This window comes from Pleurodeles waltl, chromosome 4_2 (assembly GCF_031143425.1).
Source record: "Pleurodeles waltl isolate 20211129_DDA chromosome 4_2, aPleWal1.hap1.20221129, whole genome shotgun sequence".
Lineage (NCBI taxonomy): Eukaryota > Metazoa > Chordata > Amphibia > Caudata > Salamandridae > Pleurodeles > Pleurodeles waltl.
In genome coordinates, this window is record NC_090443.1 from 724,413,365 (window position 1) to 724,429,843 (window position 16,479).

The following is a 16,479-nucleotide window of genomic DNA, read 5'->3' on the forward strand; positions in this document are numbered from 1 at the left end:
AAGTCCCAAATTTGTCGGTATGGTCTTCCCAAATTATACAAATAGATCTGCAAGAGTTGCCTTGTATGGGCATACCTCGACCTCCTTTTTCGCTGCAAAGGGGCACCAGGGATGGAAGCCCATTATCCCCTTCTATTCACCCTCCTCATTGAACCTCTGGCTTGCCTGATTCGAAAAACGGACTCACTATATGACGTTTGGGGCACAAAAGATTAAGGTTTCTCTTTACTCAGACTATGTGCTTTTGACATTGGGTTCACCAGGCACCTTACTTTCTGCAGCAGCGGACACACATCGGCCCTTCAAGCTAATTTTCAGGTTGTATAACTAATTACAAGTCACAGGCATGGAATTTGATTCTTGGGGCCTAGGAGGTGGCGGAATAGAATTCCCCTTTTACCTTCCGGTGGGCTAAATAAAAATAAAAAAAAACAATTAAGTATCTTGGGTCAGGATTACAAGAACCCCAGGAGCTTTTTCCTAACTACCCAGCCTTACTGGCAGCTATTGGAAACGATCTAGCCTCTTGAGGACGAAGATTTTTTCCTTGCTTGGCATGATTAATGCAATAAATATTAGTGTTTTCCAGCACCTTCTTTGTGTGTTCCAGGCACTTTAGATATGGCAGGATACAACCTATCTGAAATGAATCCAACATTGGTTGTTGATCTTCATTTAGAAAGGGAAGGCCCCTTGGAATTCCAAGAGATTGCTGATCCAGCCAAGAAAGGAAGGGGGCATAGCAGCAGCCAGTATTCCTCTCTATTATGCAGCTGTTCAACTGGGGATGATGGTGGAATGGTCCGTGCTGGATTCCAAGAAAAACTGGCGCTGGATGGATGCCATAGTCCAAAGACCCATTTTTGACCTGGTTTGAGTGAATAAACAGACCCACAAGCGCCCAACTTAGCATATCCATGTATAGGATCTCGAAAACAAGGGACATGCATGTAACACCTAAGGGGCATTCATTAAAATGCAGCTTTTACACCCCCGCCCAGGAAGGCCAGGCATTTTACAGTTGTGTCGGGGTGGGGCGGTTCCGAAGGTTGCAGGATGAGTTTGGATTTGTTTGAGATTGCCATTCACCCGCAATGTAAAGCAAAGTTTAACCTCTTGGAGACGGACGGCTACATTAGGTGCAGATCATATTCGATAAGGCTCCCTTCTGTGCACCCAGTAGCTACTAGAGAGAATATCCAATTAAACTGTCCTAAATTGGTTGGCACTATTGGTACAATCTGTCTTTTATAAAATGCTTTTAACAAGTGATGCTAGGGAAACAAATTTTACTAAAACAATGGGAGAGGCAAGGTCGGGATAATCATTCATCCTGCATTTCAACCCAGGGAAAGAGGATATACTATAAAATGTGCTATGTTTGGCACTATACACCCTCCAGATTGCATTGCATGTACCACAATGTACCCTCCAGATGCTGGAGGGATTGTGGTGCATTGGGAGATGCACTGCACAGTTGGTGGGATTGTCAGAGCATCCAACATTTTTGGCAGGGGGTGTCAGAATTAATTATGGATATATTGGGCTAACTGATCCAGCTGTAATCAGAAGTGTTGCTTTTGGGGCTAAAACCTACTGATTTGAAGGCTATGACGAAACAAGTTGCATATGGTGCCTCAGTGTGTAAGGGCTGCCAAACTGACTACTGTTACCATAAACTATGGTCGAACCTTTTTAAGAAGTGGCTGGTGAGAAATATGAATGGTGCCATTTTCTTTATAAAACTGAATGATAAGCCAAGGTGAGGGAAGGACCCCCCCTGAACTCCGCACTTACGCCACAATTGAAGGCCCTGGGATTATTTAACTGCTGTGATTGTGAAACCCTCACTTATCATTGTTTCTATGAATACTGTTTTGAAGTGTGTTGTTTGCTTTCAGAAACAGACATGGGCTGAGGGGGTCCGCCCTTCTAAAGGACAAATTATCTACCTTCGGTAATGTATTATCTGTTAGAGACTAAATCTACTTGCAGATTCTCCCCAGGTGTCAGACTGGATGTAGAAGATTTTCGTGAGCAGTACCCATGCGAGCCGGTAGGTGGCGTAGACCGGCTCAGTGTCAGTCGTCCACCATGCCAGAAATGAAGCTGCAGTTCCTATACAGCACCGCCCAGGCATGCCAATGTCCGCTTCTTTTCACAGCTTTCCACGTTGGAAGTGTGGCACCATGAAGGACAGTGATCACTGGTGTGTCAAAACTAGGGACTTGAAAGGGAAGTCCCTGCCCCTAAAAATCCAGAGTGGGGAGGATGTGCAGGTCAGTAAGGGATTTGAGCTAGATATAGTCTACCAGATAAGGCATTACCGAAGGTAAGTAACCTGTCCGTCCGACAGAGACTTCCAGCTGCAGATTGCTTACTTTTGAATAGATTCCCAAGCAATCCTACCCCAGAGATGGGTCTCAGAACCAATTTCAAACGAGAAAGTCCTCCAGGAGCAAATGGGCAAGGTGCCCGTCCATACAGACCTGACTTTCCAGGCACTAGTGTTTAGTTAACGTGTATAGAGATCCCCACGTTGCTGCCTGACAGATGTCCAGTACCGAAACTCTGCATGCAAATGCAGTGGTCAAAGCTTTAGCTCTTGTAGAATGCGCATGCAAACCCTTGGGATGGGGAGGGTTGCTTTCTGGCTAGTGTGTGACAGATCTTAATGCAGAGTACGACCCATCTGAAGTTAGTCTACTTCTGCACTGCCTGATCTTTCTTTGCACCTACATACCCTGGAAAGAGTTGGTCATTCACCCAGCACTCTTTTGTACAATCAAGGTAGAACACAACCCTCTTTTTAGGTCCAGGTGGTACAATCTCTCCTCTTCCTTAGAACCTTGTGGAGTGTATTAAATGCAGAAAAGGTGATAGATTGGCCTGCATTAAAAGGCGTGACCATGTTCGGCAGAAACAAGGTCCCAGTACGAAGCACGACTTTGTCAAGATAAATAGTAAGGTAGGGGGGCTTGGATGATCAAGCCTGCAGCTCAAACACTCTGCGGGCCGATGTAATTGCCACAAGTAAGGCTATTTTTCAATGTGAGATGCCTGACAGGACAGTTGTGAAGAGGCTTGAAAAGAGCACACATCAAAAAAGGTCAAAACTAAAATAAGTTCACACTGGGGCATAATGAAGGAGGATGGAGGGAAGAGGTGTGTAATACCTTTGAGGAACATTTGTACAATTGGAGACTTGAACAAGGAAGGTTGATTAGACAACCACAAAAAAAGCAGAAATAGCTGATAAATAGCCCTTGAGGGCCCAAAGCAGAGCCTTGCTGGGCAAAGGAAAGAATGAGCAGTGGACCCTCAGACAGAGAGGCAGAAATGAGATCAACAGACCTGTCTGTTCACCATGCCACAAATTTCTTCTGGCAGGCGTATACCATTTTGGTGGAGGGATGCCTGGCTGCCAAGACGATGTTACAGACTTCGGGAGGAAGGTTAAAAGCTGACAACTGCTGCAGCTCAATCTCTATGCTAGAAGGCAGAGAGTGAACAGGTTCGGGTGAAAAACTCTCCCTTTGCTGCTGCGACAGAAGATCCTTCCAAAGGGGCAGCCTGATCGGAGGATCAATGGATATGCTCAGCAGCTTGAGATACCACACTATGTGCCTAGTCCGACGCCACAAGGTTTATGTGGGCCTGGTTGTACTTGATGTTCTTGAGAACTCTGGGCAGAAGTGGTATGGGCAGAAAGGCATATAGGAGACCTTAAATCCACTTGAGACGGAAAGCGTCTCCGAGCAATTGCCACCTTGAAAACTCCAGCATGCAAAACTACTGACACTGCGCATTCAGTGGAGGCAAACAGATCTAACCGAGACTCTCCCCACTGCTAAGAGAGACCTTATGCCACCTCCGGATGGAGACGCCATTCGTGATCCGCTAGGCATTTTCAGCCGAGTTAGTCTGCTTCGGCATTCAGAGAGCCCTGGTAGATGTTGGACTACCTGGGATTTGTCCTGCTGTTACAGCCATGTCCAGAGGCTAAGAGCCTCTTGATAAATGGGTCCATGACCCCCTTCCCGCCCTGCTTGTGGCAGTACCACATGGCAGTGTTGTTGTCAGTGAACACTTGCACTATCTTTCCCCTGATAGGGGGAATAAAGACTTTCAATGCCAGTCAGATTGCACAGAGATCCAGCAGGTTGATGCGGAGTCCAGCTTCTGCCCAAGACCAGATTCCTCTGATTGGCACCTCTCCCGGATGACCGCACCATCCTAGGAATGACGGATCTGTCACTACTATCGATCTGGTTGGGGAAGGTAGAGGGATCTGCCTCTGGCCCAATCACAGGTTAACCACCACTGCAGCTCTTGTGCAGTTCCCTCAGATCTGAACCATGTCGAGGAGATTCCTCTGATGCTGGGCCCACTAGAACTTCAGGCCCCACTGCAGAGCCCGCATATGCCATCTGGCATGTGTCAAAAGCAGGATAGAGGAGGCCATGTGGACCAACAGCCTCAGTCATTCTCAGTAAAATCCAGGATAGAGGCTGAAACATCAGTATCATAGCCTGAATATCCTGGACTCAACGGTCGCCCGAAACTGCACTGTGTCCAGAACAGCGCTGATAAAAGGAAGCATCGGAGAGGGAGTCCGGTGTGACTTCAGTACGTTTATAGTTAACAACAGAGAATGCAGGAGGTCCGAAGTAGTCTGTAGGTGGGAGATGACTGCCTGGGGTGAGCCCACCTTCAACAGTCAGTCGCCGAGTTAGGGGAAGACTGATACCCACAATCTCTGCAGATGAGCCTCAACCACCGCCATCACCTTGGTGAACACCCGGGACGCTTGTAAGGCCGAAGTAGAGCATGGTTAACTGAGAGTGCTTGTAGCCTTCCATGAACCGCAAGTAAGGTCTGTTGGCAGGCAGGACAGGGATGGGAAAATAAGCATCCTGCAAGTCCAACACTACTATAAAGTCTCCTGGGTCCAGGGCAGACAAATCTGAGCCAACATATGCATCTTGAAATTCTTCTTGAGGAAGAGATTGAGGGCTTGTAGGTCTAGGATACGGCAAAGACCCTGGCCCTTTTTGGGGATGAAAAAGTAGCGGGATTAGCAACCACAGCCTACTTCTGGCACCAGACTTTGACCTTACATGGAGGTGCGCAGCGCGCCACCATTAGCTTTAGGGACGGCTCCCTCAAAGCCTTCAGGTCGTGGTCATGCTCCAAACACAACAAACACATGAGGTGCAGATCTGTTACTGACATCAACCAATGACATGACAGGAACCGCAGGGCTTGAAACCAGTCTTTCTAGACAACATCCCTCAACACACCAGTAGTGATCTAAAAAATAGAATTAGACAAATAGTCAAAAAAGACCAATCAAAAAGCGACTGAGGATTAGCTCTCTTGGGATCAGCACTGGCTGGCATGGAAAGAAAAGAACTGACAGCGCGCACGTTGGCGCCTATATAGGAACCACAATGTAATTTCTGGTGTGGACGAAGGACGTAGACTCAATCAATGCCACCTACCGGCGCTCAGGGGTATTGCTCACTAAAATCTTCTAGATCCAGTCCGAAGCCTGAGGAGAATTTAACGGTTAGGAATTTGCAGCTAGAAGTCTCTATCAGATTTTGGTGTTTGCAGAGGGGGGAAGGTAGGAATAAAAGAGGGAGGGTAGGAATAAAAGGGGGTGGAGAGGAAGAGGTCCAGGTCTATTTCAATCTACATATAACTTCTATTGATCAAATTATGTGATGACTATAACCTATATTTGCTTAAGGATTTATGTGTGTGCAGCCTTACTTGAACTCCGGGCACCGCAGTGAGGAAATAGAGTCGTAGAGCGCCGTCAGCCTGTACAATATTTGTTGTGTTGAGCAACAGCTTCAATCCAAGCGAACAAAGCTGCATATCTCCACACCCCAATGCAGCCTCAAGCACGAAAAACATTATTAAGAGCTCAGAGAATGACGAGGAACCCAAGAAACAGCGGGAGCGGTAAGCTGTCCAACTTACTGGCCCTGCACCATGCTTCACCTGAAGCAGCCACATGGTCACATCACATTAGAGATCTCTCTCTCTGGCAAAGTATGGTGCAGTAATCGGGGAAACATAGCCACACTCCAACAGGAGCAGTATTAGAATGCTTGCTAGCTTTCTCTTCGGACTTCTGAAGGCCCGTCCCATCTTTAACTATGTTATATGGCAAATAAGAACTCGATCTCTACGGATTACTGCTGAGAAAAGGAGCTTAAAAACAAAGAATACCTGACATTATTGTGGCGTCTGTTGTACCTTCTGTGAAGTGCTTATAAACAGATATGCATGCCTCTACACCATACAAAACAAGTCTGCTATCAGTATAGTACGCTATCAGTACTGAGAATAAGGCAACTACATCAGAGATCTTTTTCTGGTGATAATTAGAAAGTGCTGGCGCAGACATACCCATGCAAGTATGTATCAGAAGCATATGACTTACCTCAACTAAGCTGGCACCACTGTGCTATTTTCATGATAAATTACATAGGAAGCCTCCTCTACCCAGATCTTACTGAATGTTAGTATCTTGAGAGATGACACGCATTACCTTCCAGGAGACCCCTAGTAAATCAGGTCTGTGAAGTACTCCTGATCTCCAGTCTGATTTCTACTGATTCGTGGTAACAGAAAGAAGTAAGTCAGGCAAACTTGTGCATCGTTAAGGTGCTAAGGTACTGTTGAGAACGCATAGACGTGTGTCCTTTGAGCGCTTAAATATCGCTGTTCAACGTCAGGAACAGGCAATAGGAGATTATAACAGGAATCTAGATCATCAGTATTTGGCATCAGTGAATGACATCAGCCCTGGTTAATTCTCATGATTTCACATCAGAGCACGGAATATCGTGGATGACAAAGAGGTTAAGGCAACCCACAAGAGGCCAAAAGTCAACCCTCCCCACCCCCAATCTGACTCCCCATTAAAGGAAAGATGAATATAAATGCAACTATGGATATGTTCCTGAAAAAACTTGCAGAAGTACATGACTTAGCTAAATCTACCAAGGCTAACATTGACCTGATGCAGAATGAAATATTTGCAATAGGAACAAACATTAAATTGATAACCAACAGAATCACAGAGGCAGAAGACAGAGTCAGTAATCTTGAAGACTTCCAAATAAACATAAAAAAAATACATCACATCAGTGAAGTTCACTTCAACAGCTCTCAGATGTCAGAATGGGAAGATCATAATAGGAGGGGGAATGTTCAGATATTTTGCTTGCCCGAGGACACAGAGGATTCAGCAGGCTACTGCTCGAACTTTGTAGAACTGTGGCTCCCCAAAGTAACCAGCAGTTAATTTGTTAAAGATATGAAGATGATGAGGGCACACAGAGTACCAACTCTTAAATCTTCCCGCACAGAGAAACCTACACTGCAAGCCACCACTACAGCATAGACGAGTACAAGTAACAGGGATTATGTTGTTACAGGAGAGCTCAGAGTTCTTTCTTAAAGCAAACTATGTGGGAAAAGCTTCAGATCATTAGGAAGATTCATTCTGTGCTATGAATTGTATAATATAACGGAATGTTCAAGCAAGCGATTTCCCAAAGAATCAATATGCTGCAGAGCATGCCAAGTTACTTGAGTACCTGCCTATCTGAGGTGGTTTTGGAGACAATATGCATCATTCAACGTAAGGTTGCTACAGACCTTAACGGGGAAGGCACTGGGAACAACTATGGAAATATGGCACAATTTGGGTTGATCTCGAAGACCAAAGCTCAACGGAATGGAATTTTAAATCTAGTGGTGAAGATTTCCGAGTCCCTAGTCCTGAGGTCCTCAACCTTTTCTATAACAAGAGCTACTGCAGTTCAATAAAAATCATTAAGAGCTGCTAAAATTAGTTACTTTAGTGATATCCCACAAGATTACATTAGTGCCTCCCACATGGAAAATCACCAGCAACAATCTCCTCTTGCCAAAAGTAATGTAAAAATACTTAGTCAATATGGAATGCCTTCATGGCTAATATACAAAAGCCATAGCTGCAATACCCCTGGAATCAAGTTAACTAAATTATTAATACTTCTCCCCAAAACCCCATGATTTATCACTCAAATAGAAACTTTAAATATACTTTGGAAAACCATGCATTTTTCTTAAAATACAAGTGTTCAAGTTCTTAAAATACACACATTCTGGTCTTGACTACACGCTTCTCAATTTAGTTAAACATATATGCATTCAACCAAGCTAATACTTCTAATTTAGTACTTTGGTCTGCACAGAAGGAAGCCACTTACAGATAGATGAAGAGCTACCAGTAGCTCACAAGCTCCTCTCTGAAGAAGCCTGCTCTAATCTCAATGGCCCACATACGTATTATAAAGCCTGAAACATCATACTTTTTCCATCAGCTTATATGCACAACCTTGGTATGCTGAGATCCTCTAATGAAGAAGCCTGGCTTGCTGCTGCACTCCAGTGAGCATCTTTAATAGAGATCTAGGTGCCTAATATTTATTTTCTTACCATTTAACCAAATGTTAATACTTTGCAACTCAGAGAAACTCTCACTCTTTTAATATATAAATTGACAGATAAACAGAAGGAGGGGACATCTGTCCAAGCACAAGTTTCCAACGCATCTCCAATATATTCACATGTTTTAGGTTACTGCTTAATACGTTTGCCTTATGTTGGACTAGATCGGGTATGGGTGTGTGTCGTGCAGAAAAGGTTGGAGACCCCTGGACTAGATCAATAAGACACTGCGTTTTTCAACTGACTAGTTGTGTATGCTGCTACACAAACAAAAAGGCAATTGTACTGTTAGGGAAACCTTAGGTCTGCTTCCGACGATTCCCACTGACCAGGCTGCGTGAGAGTTCAATCTTAGCTTTAGTTTATTTGATCACTCTCCTATCTGAGCTTCCTACGCACATTCTAATAGACCAATATTGACTGTGATATAATTCCATGATGGTTCACAACCATCTTACTGCTATTATTTCCATAGCTCAGTCATATTCATTCATTATACTGTACACTACAAGATGGTACTCCGCTGTCCTAAGCGATATAGTTATAAGTTAGCAACTTCAGGCAAAGAAATAAAATTACTAAAGTAGAAGTACTTAGTACAAGAAATCCACTGCGAGTGGCATCAGAGACACAAAACAAATATAATCAAGCAGGTCGTTACACAAATCGTTTCTCAACATACACAGAGAGGAAAGTACTTCGGTAACTCTTCAGGAATCTTAAATATTTGTCCAAACCTGATAAATACTTAGGAGCTCTGTCTAGCTGAAACTACACCAAGGAATCCATTTGAGTAAACTGACACTTCGATACAAATTCAGACCAGACAGGCTTAAGATTTCAAAATAAATGTTTTGTGAAATATTTTGAAATAACTGGGTTATCTGATGGGATGAAACCATTCACATATAGCGCTTTTCGGTCAGGGTGGTGCCATTCATAAACACTTAAAATGAAGGGCAAACGGTCCAAGAAATGGTAAACAATACACTTGGACAATTCTTCAAAATAATTTAAACCGGGAATGTTATTAATACATTAAAATACTAGTATTAGTTGCTCCACGCCTTCTCTAGGAAACCATTCTTATGCCTTAAACTTAAAATTCCACAGACATATACAGCAATACATATTGAGACCGGCTTAGAACCGGTCTTGTTCTACAGAGCGAGTGGTCTTTTAGGGCTTTTTTTTTTTTTTCAAGATCTGCATTATGTTATAAAAAAATAGGATTAAGATATCAGTGGAATGCTATTGATTTCAAACGAAAAAAGTCCAGCTTTCTTCAAACTCCATGCATCTTACCATTTAAAAAATACTCACTGCATGCCCTTCTTTTATGTGTGTTAACTCTTAACACTTGGGACTGCATTAAAGCACGATGTGAAAAGCCTTAATACTGATCGCAGAACGATAAGCATACTTACATTTGTTTTCTCGGACTGAATTATTTATAGAAAACTCCAATTTCAACCCTGAAAAATAAGAAAGAGGAAATCTTGAATTTCTGACATTTTGCTTTCAAAAGACCACACGTAATGAATATGTTTAGTGGTTTACAAATGTACTGTCATCTTGATCGGATAGTCCTTCCATATGAACATTTTCACCAAAATTCTATGCATTTAGATGTGCAGTAATACAATCCATATTTTGATTCAACCTTATACCCTATGTATTTCTATGTCAAAACCGGGGACGTGGATTATGGTGTAAGCTTGCTCTACTGAAAGCATAGCAGCCTAAACAAACCACAAATATCAAGCTAAAACACACACGGCTTTAGGTCGAACAACAAATCAAAGTTGAACCTATCAGAATACTTAACAGTCTAACAATCAAAACCGAACCCTAACACCCCATTTCTTTGCTGGCCACCAAAAGAGCACTGCCACTGTGCTTTTCGAAATTTTATTTGATATTCTAATTGGATCTTTATACTGTTTAACTCCTTTTACCTCTATTGTGAGTATTGCACCCAGTGTCTGCTGTGCACAGATTGCCATTACTGTTCTCTGAGAACTGGTTTCTTCTTTGCAGCAGTTGTTCACTGCATGTCAGCGCTTCAAACTGTTTGAGGTTGTGCAAACACTCGTCAGCAGATGGTACAGCAGGAGGATCTTTGGGACAACAGTAAGTTACTGAATCATTGGTTCTGTGCTCCCAGATGGTCCTGCATAAGAGAAGTGATCCAAGACAGCAATGTGTGATTTCTCTCACTACTTTGGAGCCAGTCTACAATTTCAGGTCGGAATGCCGCAGAGACCAGAGCAAACCACTAAATAGCCAGTAACTGTCCGCTTGCCATCTATTACTGCTGTGCTGGTCCACTTTCTTATATTCAACCCAAGCAGGCTTCTTGGGTGTCAAGAATTTCCCCCACGGTTTGCCGTAGGAAGCCCTGCCTCTAACAATCTTTCCCATTAAAGTGAGAGGTTTCCCATTTGACATAATATTACAACAGCTGTACAAAACTGCAAGCGGAGTGCCAGATACCTTGCATTACACATTTTATCTGGATGGTCAAGTGCGAAGTGCCGCAAACATGGGTGCAAGAGGAACTCTAATCTTAAATATAAGTAAATACTACAAGAGCAGGTAACCTATATTTTAGTTCAGGACACGTGACATACCAGGTAACTCTAAGAATGAGTCACAACAGTCAGCTCTCAGTTCTTCTGGGTAGTTTGGGTAGAAAAACTAAAGCAAGTACCACTCCGCTAAACTGCCACTCCCTCCTTGAACAGAGGACGGTGTTAATTCTACTAGCCCCAAAGAGGTTCTTTGTACACCCATCAGTCCTTGTATACCTAGACTAAGTAAAGACCACACACATCAAACTGATGGATTTGAGAAACTTAAAGCTGCCTGCCTGACACAATTCCAGAACTACCCTCTGAGAGAATCCGAACTAGATAAGGCCTTGCCCATATCCCTAGACAACATCAAGATGATTAGTTCCTCCCTCCGAGGACAAGGATACCAATGCCTCCATGTGCTCAGCGTTACTACAGTATGCAACCTTTAGGCACCAAGGGGTAAAATAATCCTGATTCGGAAAGCTTTCCGTTGACTGAGCCAACAGGGGCACTGCAGAAATAAAGTAGATAGTTCACTCAACTTACAACAGGGCAAACGTACCAAGAATGTAGTAGACAGGGCACACATTCACATTTGAGACACTACCCTGTCCGCAAAAGTTTCAGGCCCAGAGTTCTTAACTTCTCCTGCCCAACCTCTACAATGCAAAAAACGATCTTTCTTTCAAGGAAACGGAAGTGGGCAACCACAAGATGGAGAAGTTGTAAAAGGACATAAATCAACTTTCCTATCTGCACCCACCTGGATTCCTGAACAATGTATTATTTCATGTTAAGAAAGAGAAGGATTTCTTTTAGAGAAAAAAAAAGTGATTCCAAAGCTTTGCTCTTATTCAGAAACTTCATGATGAAAGGCAACCACCTACTGATTGACATTAAAAGAGGCAACTGGGTGGCTGATTCGGATGTCACGAATGCATGCCTTGCAATCGTGAGCGATCCTCATAGGTTTCTTCAATTCAGCTCAAAACCAGACCACCATGTTCACCCTTGTACCATTAAGCTTCTCCATGGCTTCCTGGTGCTTCAACAAGCGAATGGAGTGAGTGACAGAGTTCCTTCTAGGCCAAAGGTAGCCATGACAATTTATCTGCAACATATGATCCTAATATCTCTTAATGCTCATACCTTCTCCAGAAAGCTACAGTAGACAATTTTTTTTTCATTATACAATATAGAAAAGTCAGATTTGATTCAGAAGAGACAGATTGAGTTCTTGGTATTCTGGATAAACTACATGGTGGCTAGTATTCAACTGGAACAGGCAAGGGCTATCATAAAGAAACTAAAGAGAGGACTTTTTCAGGAGCATTGTTTCCTTCATATTACTAGCTTTACAGCCTTTTTCCTGTGATCGCTGCACTGAAGAGCTCTGCAATGTTTAGCGTCTTTACCTTTGCAAAGGTTTGTCATACTTTGAAACTGTAGACCAATCAAAGAGTTCCAGACTGAAAAGGCATCAGTGTCTCAATCACATGGAATCTTAGCCCAGTATGACCATTTTCCATTCTTCAGCAGATGGGCTGATAATCCAATGCCCGCAGACAGGGATGAAAATTCTGATACATACATTGATCACTTATGGAAGACAGACATATAATTAGGACAACAGTTTAACAACTCCTGGCAGCCTCATCTGAGTTCAAGAATCTGAAATAAACATCTACACAGTCCAGTATATCAATCTCTTGGGCAGGTTTTTTAATGCTTGACCACAACCTATCTGTGGTGGCTGAATATTTTCTGGGCAAGGCCAATGTGGAGGCAGACACATGCCTATGTTATTTCAGAGACACAATTGGAAACTGTGCCTGAATCTGTAGGTAATCTCTCACTGAGTTGCACTCTCCAAGCAAAAAGGTACAATTTTGTGCTGCACAAGCGTGCTTAGCAACAAAGCAGGAACAAATACCAAAATTATTCCTGGGGGGGGTTACATGGCCAGCCATCATGGCTTGGTGGACTTAATGGACTGAGGCTCCGCTCAATACCCCGCAGAAAAACCCTTTATCTGATGCCACCGCCACTTACCACACTCAAGTTGGTGAGCACCACAACAGCACTCCACGGAGATGCTTTACGTGTGGTGCCGGGAGAAGCGTGTCCTGCTGAAAGATCATGGTGGGTGTAGGGGCTTGGAACAACATGGTGGGTGCATCGCCCAACACCCTCACTAGCCAGTGGAGGCCCAGAGGTGTCGTGCCGGGCACTGAGTGCTGCCCGTTGAAGTGCTGTGCCTGGCCAGGGCACGAGGTAGTGGCGATCCTGCTACCAGGAGGCGCACCGACAGTAATCTCCTCTCCGTTTCCCTTTTGATCCGCAGAACTGAGGAGAGCTGGGACGCCACATTTTAGGTCCGGGGAGAGCAGGAGGAGAGCTGTTGGAAAGGCTTATGAAAGGTACATACCGGCTGTGCACAGGGGAGGAGGATTTCAGATGTGGTGCAACTCACAGAGGGCGATGCTGGCACAAGAGAGATACACAGCCTGGTTGCCTGACTTTAGGATGGTAACCATGTTTCCAAGATGCTATTGTTTGCTGGGCTACTATTACTGTGGGAGAGTTTGTCCCCGTCGCTTGCCTCTTTATGTGACTTAAGATGCTTGTGCGAGGCAGTATGGGTGACTAAGAATGAACTGATTAGCCATTTGGTACCAGGTCAAAGTGAGGTTCTGGTCCATGGGCTGATGCCTTGTTAAATACATTTTGTCTTTCGGGGGGGGGGGGGGGGGCTACTACTCTCCTTGAGTAACATCATAGGTACTGTACGGCATTGGACACTACTGCAGCACATGCAACACTGGTCTCTGTGCACTGGTCATTGAGGGAACTGACAGCTTCAAAGGACCAGGCGATCTTGAAGGTTGCTGCTGCAACTCTCTCCTGTGATCTTAAGTTGTGGATAGTGGTGATCCATTTTCTGTCCCACCATTATTTGAAAGCTGTCGGTCTCTAAGTAAGAAGGCCCACACCAACAGAATTCAAGTTATTTTACTCCCACAGAGCCCAGAACTGAGAGCGCTTCTCCTCCTCGAGGAGAACTCATGGGGCTGACAAAGAACGATCTCCCCTCTCCTACCTGCGGGACTTTAAAAAAAAAAAAAAAAAGAAGAGTTAAGGGAAAAACTCAAAGCGGACATTAAAGCATCCTTCAAGTCCATCAGGATGAGGTCAATTCTCACCATGTTTCCATCCAGGTGGACATTGACTCCACAGGCACTCTAGATTTGGAGACAAAACTACAAGAAGTGGAACAACGAATGCATCCGATAGAAGAGGGGGTGAGCCTCCTCCAATCCCAACTATATCTGTTCTCCTTATGCGTGAAAATGTGGAAAATCACTCCCGTTGCGATAATTTAAGGGTGAGGGAAGCGAAAGTCCTGATCAAGGCCTTCCTGGTTGGCCTTTTTTGAGCATCCTAGGAGACGACCAGCCGGAGGTAAGACTGGAGTGCGTACAAAGGGTGGGTCCATGGCCTCCTGGGGAAGGGAAAAGACCCAGAGATATTCTCACCAAGATAAGCTCATTTAAAGTTGAAGAGTTGATCCTCCAGATGGCCAGGAAACAAGAAGCATTGGAATTCCAGGGGGGCACTTGTTCCCTACACCAGGATGTAGCTCCGGCCACCCTGGCAAGCAGACTGCAGTTCTTGCAAGTCACTGAAGAACTGAGGTCCAAACACATCAAATATCTCTGGACTTATCCATTCAGCATAGCCTTTAAACTTAACAATAAACAATGCCATTTCATAGACCATGATGAGGCAACCTCGTTGTTGCAGTAAGTGGCAAACTCCTATTGATGGATTTTAATTTGATCTGCGATTCGAATATGGATACTATCCATTTACACAGATCACAGGAAGACATTTTTACAAAACCTGCTAAATCTACACTCCATCATTTGAGTCTCTTTGATGCTTGGAGACCTTTCAATCCCAACACAAAGGACTATACCTTTTTCTCTCATTCACATAGAATCAGCTCTAGGATTGATTAACACTTATGTCCCACAGCCACATTGCTGATAATTCATCCCATTGTTCTGTCCGATCGTGCCTCGTTGGAAGACACTCTTGATTGGTCTGCCCAAGTGTCGAGGTTTCGTAGATGGTATTTCCCTAATATGCTCACGAGTGATCGTGAGTTCTGTGATGAAATTCGGACAATCAGAGAATATTTCTGGATGTGTGTGCCCGGGGAAACCTCACACTCCACAAACTGGGACGCCTTCAAGGCGGTTATACGGGGCAAGTGTATCTCACTGATGCCCACACTACATAAAAAAATAAATAAAATGGCAGACACTAGAGGAGGAGCTACTCTTGGCAGAAAGGGACCATAAATCCACACCCACCCTCAAACTACAGAGGAGAGTAGGGCACGATTCAAGGGATTTATGCTAACAGAGCAGAGACCAGTATTTTACACTTGAAGAAAACCTCTTATGAGAGCGGTAATAAAATTGGCTTACTACTGGCAAGGCAATAAAGACAAACAGGAAAAAGAATGTATTGGTCAGATAAAAGATGAGTCCGGGACAGTACAGAATTCTGAGATAGGGAAAGCCCAAACATTCCAGGACTTTTATAAACAACTCTATACTGTACGTATGATTCCTTAGACATGAGAGAACAGTTAATGTTCCTTGATTCAGCTGTATTGCTACAGGTATTACAGGAGAATGTTTTGAATTGCCCCATCACAAGAGATGAAGTACAAACTACAATTGACTTCCTCAAGTTCCATAAAGCTCCTAACGACAATCTAAGGCGGGTAACCCACTTGATGGAAAAAGCAACTAAGAAACCTATTCCAGCTGTCTTGTTGGCGATTGACGCTGAGAAAGCCTTTAATCAAGTGGAGTGGTAATTTCTTGTTACTACGCTACATCATTTTGGGTTTGGGGAACGGCTCGTTGCAATAAGGGTCAAGTACTCCTGCCCTCATTCACTCTCGTTATCAGTCAATGGCACAGCTTTGCATTTCTTTACTCTGTCGAGGGGGACGAGGCGGGGTGCCCCCTTTCTCCCCTACTTTTCACTCTCATCATAGAACTCCTAGCTACCAGAATAAGAGCAAACCCTGGTATTCAGATGATTCACTTCCACCCAGATGAACACAAGATCTCACTATTTGCGGACGATGTCTTGTTATTGCTCAACTCTCCCTGCTCCTAATTATCAGCCCTCCAGACAGAACTTCGCCAATACGAGACAGTATCCGGCTTTCACATATTTTTCAAAATTCCTACCTTCTTAATGTGACTACTTCCCTACCAGAGATGCAGGAGATTGCAACTGCCTCCCTCTTTCAATGGGTTCAAAAGGAAATTACTTATTTGGGGATAAAGCTTACTCT

General features: G+C 43.9%; 1 protein-coding gene across 11 annotated transcripts in view; it reads right to left on the reverse strand.

The window, feature by feature from the left end:
• Positions 1 to 16,479, reverse strand: part of ZNF644 (zinc finger protein 644) — a 641,487-nt gene that overhangs the window by 497,784 nt on the left and 127,224 nt on the right. For 7 of the 11 annotated variants that reach the window (XM_069232338.1, XM_069232341.1, XM_069232340.1 and 4 more), the window contains one exon: positions 9,945 to 9,992. The exons of the other annotated variants lie outside the window; for them this stretch is intronic. The gene's annotated coding sequence lies outside the window, so the exon portion shown is untranslated. The remainder of the gene's footprint in view (positions 1 to 9,944; positions 9,993 to 16,479) is intronic. 11 annotated transcript variants of the gene reach the window in all.